This window comes from Mastomys coucha, unplaced genomic scaffold (assembly GCF_008632895.1).
Source record: "Mastomys coucha isolate ucsf_1 unplaced genomic scaffold, UCSF_Mcou_1 pScaffold17, whole genome shotgun sequence".
Lineage (NCBI taxonomy): Eukaryota > Metazoa > Chordata > Mammalia > Rodentia > Muridae > Mastomys > Mastomys coucha.
The window spans coordinates 11069839-11085438 of record NW_022196899.1 but is presented as its reverse complement, the minus strand read 5'-3'; the positions used below and the strand labels follow the sequence as shown (position 1 = coordinate 11085438).

The 15600-nt window shown below is 39.7% G+C and overlaps 1 non-coding gene across 1 annotated transcript; it reads right to left on the bottom strand.

Moving 5' to 3' along the window:
- Nucleotides 1-237: 237 nt before the first annotated feature.
- LOC116095167 lies at nt 238-344 on the bottom strand. The gene has a single exon (XR_004120489.1). It is a non-coding gene; the product is annotated as a U6 spliceosomal RNA (small nuclear RNA).
- Nucleotides 345-15600: the final 15256 nt, after the last annotated feature.

Sequence of the window (15600 nt, the reverse complement as noted above, 5' to 3'; positions counted from 1 at the left end):
TGTAGTTTCCCTCCTTGTATTGGAGTTTTCCATTTATTATCCTTTGAAGGGCTGGATTTGTGGCAAGATATTGTGTAAATTTCTTTTTGTCAAGGAATACCTTGGTTTCTCCATCTACGGTAATTGAGAGTTATGCTGGGTATAGTAGCCTGGGCTGGCATTTGTGTTCTCTTAGGGTCTGTATGACATCAACCCAGGATATTCTGGCTTTCATAGACTCATTGAGAAGTCTGGTGTAAAAATATGGAACACTTCACAAATTTGTGTGTCATCCTTGCACAGGGGCCATGCTAATCTTCTCTATATAGTTCCAATTTTAGTATATGTGCTGCGTAAGCAAGCACCATTACATATATTTTTAACATGCTTTTTCATCTTTCTATAAAATGTGGTCTGCAGCAAAGACTACTAACATTAAATCAGAGAAGGTGGGAATAGATTTTGTGTAACTTTTGTCTGAAAATAGTGCAATCCACTTTTCTACATGGAAGTGTTGATGAAGAGACTTTCATGGTAAGGCTACTTCTAATAGGAACAAATTTACCATATTAATGATACTGAAATCTTTTCGTTTTGCCTGAAAAAGCTATGCACTTAAAAAATTGCCAATTTCACTCCCTTAGTTCTAGTTCTTGATTAGGCTATAATTGGTTTGTTCTGTCAAGAATAGAGACAGGATAATTTTCACTTTTATTTATTTTTTATTCGATATTTTACTTATTTACATTTCAAACGTTATCCCCTTTATCAATTTCCCCCAGAAACTCCCTGTGCCATCCACCCTCTTCCTGCTTCTATGATAGTGTGGCCCCACCCACCCACCAACTCCCACATCCTAGCCCTCACATTCCCCCACACTATGGCATCAAGCATTCACAGGACCAAGGGCCTCTTCTCCCATTGATGCCCAACAAGGCCATCTTCTGCTACATATTTAGCTGGAGCTGTGGGTCCCTCCATGTGAACTCCTTGGTTAGTGATTTAAACCCTGAGAGCTCTGGTTGGTTGATATTGTTGTTCTTCTTACAGTGTTACAAACCATTTCAGCTCCTTCAGTCCTTTCTCTAACTTCTCTACTGGGGACCCTGTGATCAGTTCAATGGTTGGCTGTGAGCATCTGCTTCTGTATATGTCAGATTCTGGCAGAGCCTCTCAGGAGGCAGCTATATCAGGCTTCTGTTAGCAAGCATTTGTTCATATCCACAGTGGTGTCTGGATTTGATGGCTGCATATGGGGATGGATCTCCAGGTGGGGCAGTCTCTGGATAACCTTTCCTTCAGCCCCAGCTCCACACTTTGTCTTCGTATTTGCTTCCATGTGTTTGTTACCCCATTAAATTCTTCATTATACTAATCACTAAGAGTGTTTGGCAGACGTGTTTCTGTGGGAGCCTCGATGAGGATAATGGGCCTTCAGCTGTCCTTCCCTACACCAGGAGGGCCAAAGAAAGACCTGGACATGAAAGCCCATTTGTAAACTTCAGATTGTCCTTCAATTCTTTATTATTCTTATCACTTAGAGAGTGTGTAAGCACATTTCAATGTTGTTTGTAGAAAATGTGATTCTAAACTTTGAATCAAAGAGGAATTATACCTCCTTAGAGGTTGGTTCAAAGATAATAAAACCAAAGAGGCATTTACTGCTATTTCTAGATCACACTCAGTCATTATCTGTTGCAGTAATAACAACTGAAACTGTTTTTGTCCTGCATCACAGTGGGCACAGACTATCTACCTCAGGTGACTCTGCATATTCAATGTTGTAGGATGTTGGCAGTAGGAGGTCTAACCACATGTTCAGCTCAGCAAATGAACGAACAAGGGATTCCTTTTGAATCAGGCACTGGATTGAGGCTTGTTTTGTTTGTTTGTTTTTGTATGTTTTGGGGTTTTTTTTGTTTTTATTTGTTTTTTTTTTTTCCTCCTGGGTTGCCTTCAAGAGCATTTTCTCCCTGCTATTCAGGTTCCAGTGCAGTATGTCTGGGCATTTTAGCTCTCAGTCTCTTTAATCTTCCTTCAGGTTAAAACATTTTTTAAAAAAAAACTTTCTTTTCTGGGATGACGTTACAGAAATGAGGGAAATAGAAGTCCCATATCTACATACAAACACATTGGTGCTTTCTCTACTTTATGTCTCAGCTGTGTTTCTTTGTGATTAAATTCAGTTAGTACATTGCAGATTAGGATACACACGTTAGAAGTCTGTTTCATCTGGTTAATGACAGTCATATTTCACCATTATATGGTTTTGATATGAGTCACTATTTTATTCAAACTAAACTGCAAGTACGTATTATTTACATTCATTCCCACTTCAGAGGGCCTTAGTAGGACTTTAAAAGAACAATCCAAGGGTGACTGGTAGGGAAGCATAGAGATGAGAAAGACATCAAAGTTTTTTTGAATCCCTGTCCTAAACTTCTGAAGATGTAATTTTTTAATCCTAAACTTCAAAGAAGTATCATTTAGATGACCTATGTTAAATATATCATGAAGAAATTTCACTATATCCTTTTATTCTGTTTTGTGATATGAGGACTTTTGTTCAGCTACAACTACCTTTATAGAAATATTTTTTTGGAAAAAGAAATACACATTGTCCAAAAAGTTTCAGCATGGGTCCAATAGAAACCTGTACAAACTCATAACAGACCACAACAATTTACATCCATCCCTGTAAGCTTGGAGCTAACCTAGTAAGCTCACATTGACTTGAAGCTCCCAGGTATTGTCTAAAACTGTTCATTTGGATCTTTTAAGGTATATTTAACTCACTTTTAGTGTCATTTTCTTCTACCCTTCTGTCTTCATCCATAACTAAGCATCTCTGTATTATAGCCCTTTGCTTACAAGTTTCACTTGGCAGAACTATCTTAAAGGAATGGATTTTTCTCCTCCTTTTTATTACCGTCACTTAGTCTTTAGCAGTCATTCAACAATGCCTATGTATTAAAATTCCCAGAATACTATTGCTTTCTTTGAAAGCTTACTGTAGTTTAAAGTTGCTTTTACCTGACTTCCACATTCATTTATTAAATTATTTTTCAAGACTTTTATTAGTTCTTTGAGAGTTTAACATAATCTCTTTTGATCATATTAACTCTCCTCCTCTAACTCTTCCTAGATTCACCTCCCGTTCTTTACTCATTTTCTTTCTTTAAAAAAAAATTTGAATCAATCTTTTACAACTAACTTACTTGCTGTCCAAATTGTTGTTTTCCCCTGGAGAATTGTCAACTTCCTGGCTACTACAATCTTGAGAAACTTTCCGCCCTTCCCAGTAGCCCCAAGGGTTGGGATTGATTAGTGTACCCAGTTCCCATCTCATACTAAGATTTGCCTGGGTTTGAGTTTGCACAAGGCTTGTGCACATTGTCAAAACTGCTGTCAGTGCATATGTCCACCTGTTGTGATTTGTCCAGAAGATAATGTTTCCCTATAGAAATCTACACCTCTAGATCTTACACTCTTTCTGTCTCCCTTTAAACAATGACTCTCTGTTGGACCATAGAAGGCAGTCTGTGTTCTGGTTGAGCCAGGCTTACTCCCGGAGACCCAGTAGAAAATTGTACAAGGCACAGAACATTAAGCTGCACTACCAGTCATTAGGCTCCTGACACCACAGCAAGCCCTAACTCTATAATCCTGTGACTATCAGTCGTGTAGGCAATGCCCGAAGCTTCTGGTATTCTGACTAGACTACAGCCCCACAGTTACCTGGCAACAGCAAGGTAGCCCAACCCCTGCTGCTTGGCCCCTGTTCTCTCTCTTAAGCTCTTGCTCTCTTTCTTGCCTCTTACTCACATCTCTCTCTCCCCCTCTCCCCTTTCTTTGCTCTCTCCCTCTCTCCACATGGCCACGGCCATGGCCACGCTCTGCTCTGCTTCTTTACTCTTCTCCCTCTCTCTGCCTTTCTACAAAAAAAAAAAAAAAAAAAAAAAAAAAAAAAAAAAAAGCCTTAAAACCATGGACCATCTCTGCTCATCAGGATCTACCAAGCAGGCTTCCCTCTAAGGAGACTCTGGTCTAACTTCCAGCCAGGAGGCCTGCCAGCATTTCCAGCCGCAGGACTGGACCAAGGACTCTCGCCCTCGAAGGAACCACCCAGTACCTTCTCTCCCTGGTTCATTTCCCTTCGGCCCCAGTGCTGAACAAGCCATCCAGCTCCCGCAAGCCCCCAACAAGTTCTCAGTTCTTCCGCAGTGTCCAGTGACATCCTTTGATGCCCAAGAGCTAGAACCTGTCATCCCTGACCTCCATGAGGCCCAGGGACCCCGGGCTGATCCCTCCCTACCCCTGCAGACTGGGGTTTCCTGACTTCCCACAGCCAGACGCCCGCCCTGTGGCATCTGTAGCATGGAGAGTGCTCACAGTCCAACTCCCTTGTCTGCCTGCCCAGTGTCTCCAAGCTCTGGCAGGATTCAGGTCATCTCTCCACCACCCCTTTGTTTCCCCACAGGGGGCACACCACAACTCTCAATCCTTGCAGGGAGGGATGGAGGTGTGGTATATACTTTAGCTTTAGGTTTGAGAATCCTATACTCTCTTATTTTCTGCATTCTGATCAGTTATAAGTTACTTTCTTAATCCCCTATTAATAGAAGTTTCTCAGATGAGGGTGAGAGACATACTGATCTATGGGTACAATAACAGCTCTTTAATTCTATGTCAACTTAAAAGCATAATAGTAGTTGAGTTCTCCAGTAGGGCCTCTGCATTGGCTAGCTGTCTGTACTTTGCCAGTAATAGTTCTAGGTATCTTGTGGAACGGGATTTAGATTCAATCAGAAGGTGGCTAACTATTCTATGATGCCTTTGCTACAATTCTCCCCATCAACATGTCTTGTCTGGCCATTCACAAGTCCACAGCTGATTATGATTGATGATTACATTTCTGCTCCAGTCATTTATATAACACTTTTTAGTATTATGAAAGCTAGCTGCTATGGATGAATTTTCCAGGTCCATTTGACATATCCTATGACTCAAGTATGTGGTGTCATCAGACAGAAATAACATCTGTCAAGTTCTGTAATCAAGAACAATAGCAATAGGCTATAACGTTTGGGAGTCTGTGAGAGCTCATGAGCTAACAGCTCCACAAGAAAGATCTTATTCCTGTCACTGGGGGTTTTTGTTAGTTAGCTTCTTGTATCTATTAAGGATATTGGTGCCCCGTTCCATCTTAACGCCTCTAACTATTCTCCAATTCCCTACTCCAGCTAATTTTTTTTCTGTTCCATTATCCTCTTATTAAATTATTTTTAAGTTAATTTTAGTTTGAAACCATCAAAATTAGCCCATTTTATCCTTGAAAATCAAATACTTAGTAACCAAATTGTCGACAGCCTATCTAGCCACTTGGAGAAAAAAGGTAAGAATCAGGTACAGCCTATATTCTATGGAGTCTGGCATTATGTTAATCCTGTGTCCAAGAATCCACGCTTGCTTTTCTTATCTTTCAAGAGTTGGGGTTTCACAGAGCCATACATGAGGTCTATCTCTCATGAAGCCCACATTACAGTGGAACAAAACTAACCAAAAGGATGAGAGTGGATAAATAAATGGGGAATTTCAGAAAAGTCATAAGGTACTTCAAAAAGAAAAAGAATCTAACCCTATAAACATCTGGGGGCTGAGAGCCACAGAAGGAGGAAAGAGCAGATGGGAAGGACAGGAGGTTGAATGCAACCTGGAGAGATGTACAGCACAGAGACCAGGTTAACAATGAAACATGAAGCAAACATAGGCATCTCGTGGGAAAGTGGACCGTCCCAGGAAACTCTATAACATTTTAAGGGGGTCCAGAGTCCCTGATACCCAGGGACCCGCCTGAGACGGTAGATGACTCCCTGCTCTCTTCCAGATTCCTGGCACAGAATATGTGCCACACTTTCCACATAGGAAAAATGACTTGTGGTCTTGTAGCCCAGAACAGAGTTCTTCATACTAATGAGGTATCTAGAGTCCCAGAGGTTTAGCTAATAAGCTTTCTTTCATGGACATTCCTTCCTGCAAAAAGTACTTGATCTCTGGTTCACTCCGAGAACATGATACACATCCATTTTCCACAATGAACAGATAATAAACAGTATGGATAAACATGGACTGTCTCTTTAATGAAGAACCGCCATGAGGAACTCGGAGAAAGCCTTCAATTACCAAGCCCCAAGCACTGTTCTTAACTCTTTGTGACCCAGCAGTGCCTGGATGTCTAGGAGTTTGGGAGTCCCTGTTTTGGCCTCCTCAAGGTTAATGGACTCCCACCCTTCATTTCTGCCTTCTCTGGGCGGGTTTCACAGTGGCAACTTGATGCTTGGGAGCTTGGGAACCCCAGTTTCGGCTTCCCACATCTTAGACAGTGTTTTCCTACCCTGTGAGAGGTATCTTGGCACTTATCTAAAGCCTAGCACCCGGTGACATTGGCACAGGGTAAACGCAGTCATGTGTGCCCCCTGAGTTTCACCTCCCTAGTAGTGCTTCCACACCCCAGCAGCTGACCCACAGCGTCTTAAGAAAAAGTGCTGGATGACAGGAGCCTGATATAGCTGTCTCCTGAGAGGCTCTGATATACCCTATTAATACAGAAGTAGAGGCTCGCAGCCATCCATTGGACTGTGTACAGGGTCCCCAATGAAGGAGCTAGAGAAAGGACCCAAGGACCTGAAGGGTTTTCAGTCCCTTAGGACGAACAACAATATGAACTAACTAGTACCCTCAGAGCTCCCAGGGACTAAACCACCAACCAAAGAGTACACATGGTGGGACTCACGGCTCCAACAACATATGTATAGCAGAGGATGGCCAAGTAGGTCATTAATGGGTGGAGAGGCCCTTGGCCCTGTGAAGGTTCTATGCCTCAGTATAGGGGAATGCCAGGGCCAGGAAGCAAGAGAGGGTGGGGTAGTGAGCAGGGGGAAGAGAGAGGGAACAGGGGTTTGTTTTTGTTTTTTTTTTCTTCTCTTTTCTTTTTTCTTATTTTTGGAGTGGAACCTGGGAAAGGAGATATTGTATGACATGTAAATAAAGAAAACATCTAATAAAAAAATTTAAAAAAAATTAAACTGTAGAGCAGGAGATATTATTAGTGGCACCTGAGGGGAAAAGGAATGCAGGAAGGGAATAAATGGTAAAGATAGGTTGGTGCATTGTTATCAGCAATGACTACAGGAGGCCAGGTTACAAGCACAGATAACTGATCACAGTGCACATACAAGTGAACCACAAGGTGGACAAACCACGTGATTGCATCCACAGCTTCCACCAAACGGTCCTTGATTGCCTTCTGCCATAAATATCTCCTCAGTTTCTCTACTGGGAAGGCTTTTCTCTTCACTAATTTTGTTCTTTTCAGTCTCTAGGAGCTTTTGGCGATTCTTTCTATGGCTTATGGCGTTCCCTTCAGTTGGCTTTCTCATTCATTCAATTTATTTAACAAACATTCACCAAATCAATTTGTACAGCCAATTACTCTTCCGAGTACCTAAAGGACAAATAAAATGAATCAGTTCCTGTGTCCTGGCCCTTAAGGAACTTGTCAACCGGAAGACAAATGGGCATCAAGCTGATATATCCTCTGAACCATGTAAAGGTGAATGGGGTCTACTGATGGACTTCATCTGCTATAGATCTCCCTTGCTCTGCCATCAACAATTGCAATATAGGAAGGGCCTCCTGGTATTTCTGTGTTTAGTTCTCATCTCTGAAACCCACTTCCATATTCTGCTTCAAAATTAATCTTTCTGATCAATGGCTTTTATAAATTTCTGGGCCAAAATATGTATCCCAAAACAGAAGCTAAATATAATGTGAGACCCTGGATAAGAACATGTAAGAAGAAAAGGATATCTATAGCGAAAAAGACTGTTGAAAGCCAAAGGCCTTCAGAGTAGGGATGTTAAACTAGTACCTACCTCCTAGCTATGATCATTTCGCTGTTGTGGTCACATAAAAGGTTGTCAGAACAAATGCAGGTGCATGCTATTCACTTTCTGCAAGTTGCTGTAAGTCTAATATTCACTTAAAGATTTGTTATACATCAGTTAAGATTAAGCACACACAATTCTTCAAAATATTCATGACTGAGAAAAGTAGGATGTTTTTAGTGACATTGAAGTAGTAAAATGTCTAAAATAATGTTATGTTAAAAAGAAAAATATACGCCGGGCGTGGTGGCGCACGCCTTTAATCCCAGCACCTGGGAGGCAGAGGCAGGTGGATTTCTGAGTTTGAGGCCAGCCTGGTCTACAGAGTGAGTTCCAGGACAGCCAGGGCTATACAGAGAAACCCTGTCTTGAAAAAAAAAAAGAAAGAAAAATATAAATGGAGTAATTCACATGTGATAGCAATCAGAGGACTACAGTTTTTACCGTTACCACGGGAGACTCACAGAGGAGTGCAGAGCCACAGACACAAATCTTTTGCTAATTTGTGATATTCGGGCTTGATATCTGTGCCGTGGGTCTGTTTGTTGTTGTTGTTGTTTTGGTTTTTGAGTTTTGGGGTTTTATCTTTGCTTTTGTCTTTTATTGAGATAGGGTCTCGCTACATATCACTAGCCGCTCTTGACCTCACTAGATAACCAGGCTAGCCTTATACTTACAGAAAACCCTCCCCTGCTTCTGCCTCCCAGTTGCTGAAATAAAAAGATGTGCCTCATGACACTCGGCTTATGTCATGCCTTTGAAAACAAACAAAAAAGCACTAAGGGCTACTAAGCCTTTATTCTCTGTAATAAAATAGCCGAAAAACACAACTGGAGACATTCGTTTTGTTTCCTTGTGTAGGGTCATCCGTCCATGCCCACTTAGTTGATTCTGTCATGTCTGGGTTTGTGTTGAGGTAGACCAGAGTCTTGAGCAGCACGTTGTAGAGCACAGCTGTTTATCTCATAGCAACCATGAGCCAAGGGGAGAGCCCAGAAATAAACACACTCCACAAAGTCACATTCCCAGATTTCCTCCTCCGCTAATAGCACATCCATCTAGAAGGCCATCATTGATTAATATAGTCATGAGGTTAGCACCTTCATATAATGCCATCCACTCTATAGCAACCAAACTTTTAACATATTCATCTTTAAGAGAGGCACTCCAGAGCCAAACCAAAACAACATACATGAGTAGTAAGGCAGATTAATGGTGACCACAAAACCTGATTAAGAAAGGTAGCAGCAACATGATGTGGGAGGAATTCTGAGAACTAGGTCCTTGCTGCATGTGTCTTTTATTGTTTTTATTTTTTATTTTTTTGCAAAGATATTTCATTATCTTTCAGGATAAGTACTGTGCCTGGTGGTGCTAAGCAAATACGTAAACTCATGCATTATTCAAAAATTAATGCATGCTCCAGTGCTAGCACGCTGTGTGACTGTGTGACTTTGTTTGCTATTTTTCTCTAACTGGTTGTGGGTAACAACAAGATGAAGAGATAAAAGTGTAACTTTTCAAGCCAGGAACAAGCCACTTTTGGATAATTATTTCTTTATTATCGTGGCCTTAAAGGAAGAACAGGTAACATTTATTAAGCCAACAACACACTGCTAAGCCCAGGTATCTGAATATTTAATCCCTTAAGTGATTCTGTTGTAAATGATCCATGGGTTACAGTTGAAGAGATGGAGCTCTGAGGTAGTATTGGGCCTGGAATACAGAGTAAATATCTTTTAATGTAGGATGTTTCATTAATTATTACTGTTTTTACATATGTTTTATTTTATTAAAATAGATTTTTTTTCATGTATTATATTCTGATGAAAAGTTCCCCTCCCCCAACTCCTCCAGGATCCTCTCCACTTTCCTACTCACAAAATCCACACAATGTAGGATGTTTCTTAATTAATAATTTATTAGCTATCACATAAAGAAGTAAGGTTTCTTGTGAGCGTTTCATACATATATCTCATTAGATATTCTTAGTCACCATCTTCCCTCACTGTCCTCTCTTGTGGCTTTCCCTCCCCTTGAGCTCCACATAGTTCCCCTTCTGCTTAAATGTTCATGCATTCAACTCCCCTCTTTGATTCCCTTTAGATTACTTTCTTCCATTTTTATACACCCCCTTCCCCCTTTTATCTTGTACACACATGCACACCCATACACACCCACCACACACTCAGTCTAGATTTCACATGATATTTATCTTCCAGGATTTTATTAGTATTCATATATGACAAGGCCAATAGATATGGAGGCTAATAGCATTTAAAAAAAAATTCACAGAGAAGAGACCACAGGGATAGCCTGAGGGCCAGTCAGTAGGCAAAGACCTAAAAGAAGAACACAAGCAGGAGTTTTCATTGTGGTTTCTCTGGAGAGAGCAGAGAATGCTGGTTCAGCAGGTCCAGGATAGCCGGGTTTCCATCATCCCAGGAGATTCTGGGCATAAAGACTTCTCCTGACTGTGTGACATATGGCCCGTTGGTGATTAGGGAGAACAAGAGAGGCTAGAGTGGAAAGGCCTTAAATGGAGGCAGCTGGGAAGAAAGGCTCTTGACTGGCTGGTCTGCGTATGAAAGTCAGGATTGCAGGTCAGCACCTAAAGTGACTTCAAGCTGACTGGTTATCCTTGCAGGGCCAGTGAGATTCCAATGCTTTCATATAGAAACTCAGAAAGGTGATTATGAAAGCTAGACACAGATATAACTGTAAGCATTTTGGTAGACTTTTCCCTTACTTTTATCTTAGTCAACAATAAAAAAAAATTCCAGTGAACTATTTTTTAATATAATATATCCATGATGTTAGCATATCCAACATGCAGCTCATATAGGATTACTAATGTGTTATTTAGTTTGTACTAAGTTTGAAATAGCCATGTCTGATAAGTAGATACGTTGCAGGGCAGGGTAGAATTGGAGAACTGCAGAAAAATTCATTGGGCTTGATGGAGACATTGAGAAATCTGAGCATCTGTTTGAAGGTGGAAGCCATGTGGCTCATTAAAGTGATCTCTGTTCTCACCCATTGACCTACCCTAGCATATTCAGAGCACTGCCCTTGTCTGGCTGGCAGCTCTACCCTCACCTCATTACCATGTCTCCAATACCACTGTGATCTGCTTCTTTCTCTCCCTTTTTCTGACTTAGACGAAAGAAGGTGCTGCTATTGGCACTCTCCAGTTTGTAACTTCAAAGATCACTGTTCATAGGGCATGGACTGAAGAGTGACCTTGGATCAAAAAAAGAAACGCTAAAAATTTGCTTAGCTAGTTTTACAGTGGAGAATAAAACTTGAAAATGCTAAAAATGGAGCCTTATTCATTAAAAATATGAGCAATAAATGCACAAAAGCAAGGGTCCTTGGTGATCTGGAGGTGAAAAGAAAAACAGATTCATTGACACTGCGTTTGTAATCCATGCATCAGCTAAAAGATCATAATGTGTGTGTGATGTATGTGCAATTATAGGATAAAATACATGAGTAGCGTGTTAATCAGAAAACAGAATTAGAAACAAGAAACTGTGTATACTCTGTCTGGAAGTAAAGATTTTATCCCTGATCATTTGTCAGCTTTACCTGTTATCTTGTTGAAATTTAACATAAGTCAAACAGTGTTTTCTTTTGTTTTTTAACTTTTTTTTAATTAGGTATTTTCTTTATTTACATTTCAAATGATATCCTCTTTCCCAATTTCCACTCTGAATAAAAGCCCCTTTTCCGTCTCCCTCCCCCTGTTCACCAACACACCCTGTGCTGATTCCTGGCCTCGGCATTCCACTACACTGAGGCATAGAACTTTCACAGGACCAAGGGCCTCTCCTCCCATTGATGACCAACTAGGCCATCCTTTGCTATACATATGCTGCTGAAGCCATGAGTCCCACCATGTGTACTCTTTGGTTGGTGGTTTAGTTCCTGGGAGCTCTGAGGGGTATTGGTTAGTTCATATTGTTGTTCCTCCTATGGGGCTGCAAACCCCTTCAGCCCCTTGGGTCCTTTCTCTAGCTCCTTCATTGGGAACCCTGTGCTCAGTCCAATGGATGGTTGTGAGCTTCTACTTCTGTATTAGTTGAGAACTGGCAAAGCCTCTCAGGAGACAGCTATATCAGGCTCCTGTCAGCCACCACTTGCTGGCATCCACAATCGTGTCTGGGTTTGGTGATTGTATGTGGGAAGGATTCCCAGGTGGGGCAGTCTCTGCTCTATGTTTTTGTCTCTGCAACTCCTTCAAGGGTGTTAATGCCTCATGCAACAGACCCAAGTAAGGTGCCCCATGACAACCTAAGCTTCCCATTTAATGTTACCTAGATTCTGTCTTTTTTACTACTATCCTTGCTGTTTTCAGGCGTAAATTTGACATACAAAACAATGAGGTGTATGTGACTGTGTCATGAGCCTAAAATCCGCAAAGCTCAAAGGAGGTACTATGGTTTATGTGTCTTCCTGTGTTTCCTATAAATAAAGAGTGACTAATGAACTTCACAGAAAATGTCAGCAGCAGCAACATTTTTCAGGACCAAGGATTCAAGCTTCTTTTATCATCTTACCAAGGCGCTATCAAATATGGATAGAAATCTGACAATGAATGGGTATCAACTCTGTAACTTAAGTAGCATGTTGAGAAGAAAAATCATTGTTCATGTGTGTTATTGTCGACAATTACTTCTTGTGAACTCCTCATGTGAATTTCTCTGAAGAGACAGAATGATCTTAAAATTTAAATGGTCCTGAAAATTATGTGTGGCTTGTCAAAGTATTACTTCAATGACACACGGGTTATATTCAAAAACGAAAGCAAAAGCTAAGGCTGAGTTTCCATTCTCAATTGCTCTCAATAGCGAGCAGGATGCTTTCAAATGTTTCTCAGAAATGCTCTAAGTCCGTGATTTCCATTGAAATCATTAACTAGTCTTCAAACTATTAGGTTATAATAGTGGAGTATGTCTAATAAAAGGCCATAACCAAGAACAAGATAGTCATTAGAGAATCATTATTATTATTTTCTAATTAGTAAAAAATTATTGGATTTCCCATGGCTTCCTCCTGCTGAGCAATCATTTGATCTTGCTTATGTTGACAAACACACACGTCACCAATTCTGCCTCATTTATCATTTGACAGGGACAGTATTTGCTTCTTCGTGTGTAAAGAAAGGAAAATTTAGGGTAAGCAAACAGGAGGAGTCAAGCAGTAACTGAAACTCACTTTGCTGGTTAACAATCAGGGAGTAAACTGGTGACTAAGGTGAAATCGTTTACTATCGGCTTTAGAGCAGAATGACTTTTGAATACCTTCTCAGGATAATGTTAGCCTTCATTTCACAGACCTTAAAAATAAGCCAAACTGGAAGAAAAGGAGAACTGATGTGCTTAATATTGAGAAAGAAGATAGTTGAAAAAATAAAGGGAAATCATTGAGAGTGATTGAGAATGATTACTTTTTACCATTTAAATTGATATTAAATTCAACATATATTTGACTAGGAAAAAAGAAAGGAGAACTTTTCTTTGTATTTGATAAAAATAAAAGTAAAAATGTTATATTCTGTACAAAACAGACCTTTCAAAATTCAGTGCGATGATTTGAAATTTTATTTTGGCATCTTAAACTTGGTTATCTTTTTTAATAAAAAAAAATAGGTACCTAAATAAAATGTCCAACAAGTAATGTTGAAAGATGAATTTTTTGCTAAGGAGGATCACATAGGTCAGAGCTTCCTAGAAATTTACACTTTGGACCTCTCACAAGACAAGCCTTTAATCCTAGCACTTGGGAGGCAGAGGCAGGTGGGTTTCTGAGTTTGAGGCCAGCCTGGTCTACAGAGTGAGTTCCAAGACAGCCAAGGCTACACAGAGAAACCCTGTCTCAAAAAACAAACAAACAAACAAAAAAACAAAAAAACAAAAAACAAACCCAAAATCCAAGCAATCAAAAAACCAAAAAAAAAAAAAAAAAAAAAAAAAAAAAAAAAAAAAAAAAAGGAAAAAAATCTAATGGTTGGTTGATAGATTGTACAGAAATCATCATTATAGTAAGAAGAAAGATGCAAATTGAAATGTTTTCAGGAAAGAGAACATCTGTATGTGGACAAGGCACAGCTCAGTAGCAGAGCTGAAGAAACTGTAGGACTGTGTCCTTGCTGTCAGTGTGGACTGGGAGATCCATCTGACAGTGAGAATGAAGAACTGGGCTAAAACCTCACGGTTCATATACAGAACCTTGATTCTAGGCCCTGTCAATGTAAATGCAATGGATTAAGATTGACCTTGTCTGTCAGCAACTGAAATATCATTATAGCATTTTGAAATTCAAACTCCCAAACATTAGGAGTGAGATAGGACAAGCAAAATATGAACTAACTAGTACCCTCAGAGCTCCCAGGGACTAACCACCAACCAAAGAGTACACATGGTGGGACTCATGGCTCCAACTGCATATGGAGCAGAGAATGGCCTAGTGGGTCATCAATTGGAGGCCCTTGGTCCAGTAAACGCTCTATGTCTCAGTGAAGGGGAATGCCAGGGCCAGGAAGTAGGAGAGTGTGGGTTGGTGAGCAGGGGGTTGGGGGGAAGGAACAGTTTTTTTTTTTTCTTTTTGGAGGGGAAACTGGGAAAGGAGATATCATTTGAAAAGTAAATAAAGAAAATATCTAATAAAAAAATTTTAAAAAGATCCAAAATTCTAACATATGTCAGTTCAGTAATTTCCTTTTACACACTGCAAGCAGTCCTAGATAAAGGATTTCCCATCATTTGGTAAGGAAAAAATGTCAAAGAAAATTCACTAGGTGTTCTTGATTCTGTTTCTAAAATACAATATTCAGTACTGTGGATGCAGCACACCTACTGGAGTATAACGTTCCTTTACTAGTCATTTTGATATTGCTTTACATGGATCCCTTTTTCATTTTACTAAAGTTTACTCAGGACTCCCTATTGTGATTATAGGTTTCTATGAGGGAAATACAACCACACTAGATGTTAGACATCCTTCCTGTTTCTCTGAAATCAATATTTGTTCTTTGGACTCATTAAATATGATGGTTCAGAATTTGATGCTCTTAACATTCAGCAACAAATTGATATTTTAACCAAATAGAAAAATTTATAAAGAAAACCTAGTAAAAGTGAATGGACAACTTTTGAAAGGCTTAATACTCTACTGTCTTATATGTAACAATTTCAAAAGGCAGGGTAGTTTTCTTATTTTTTGTATTTGTAAGATAAGGTTGACCTAAGTAGCATTTATGTTACAAAATGGCTATTAGGTAAACAAATAAAAAGTTAAATTCATTGAAGTGTTTTTCTAAACCATTTTATCAAATAAAAAGCTTTCAATAATAAAATGATTGAACAGAAAAAGTCCTCCCTGCTTTGTCAGAGAATTGTCTCTCCTGATACTGCTCAAAATACATTTTTAAGGTCATATTCAATGCATCTGCAAATGGTTTCAATTTTGTTAAATGATGAAGATGGGTTTACATTATTATTTGTGTATGTCTTTATTACTAGCCAAAAAAAAGTGTAAGAAAATCAAAATGCTTAGGCCATTATCTTCTCAGGTTCCTGTCTTGGACATATATTATCAACACATGTTTTTAGAGATAAGATTAACTCCATAAAATCAGATGCTGTCTTCAGGATATTTGACAACTTTACAA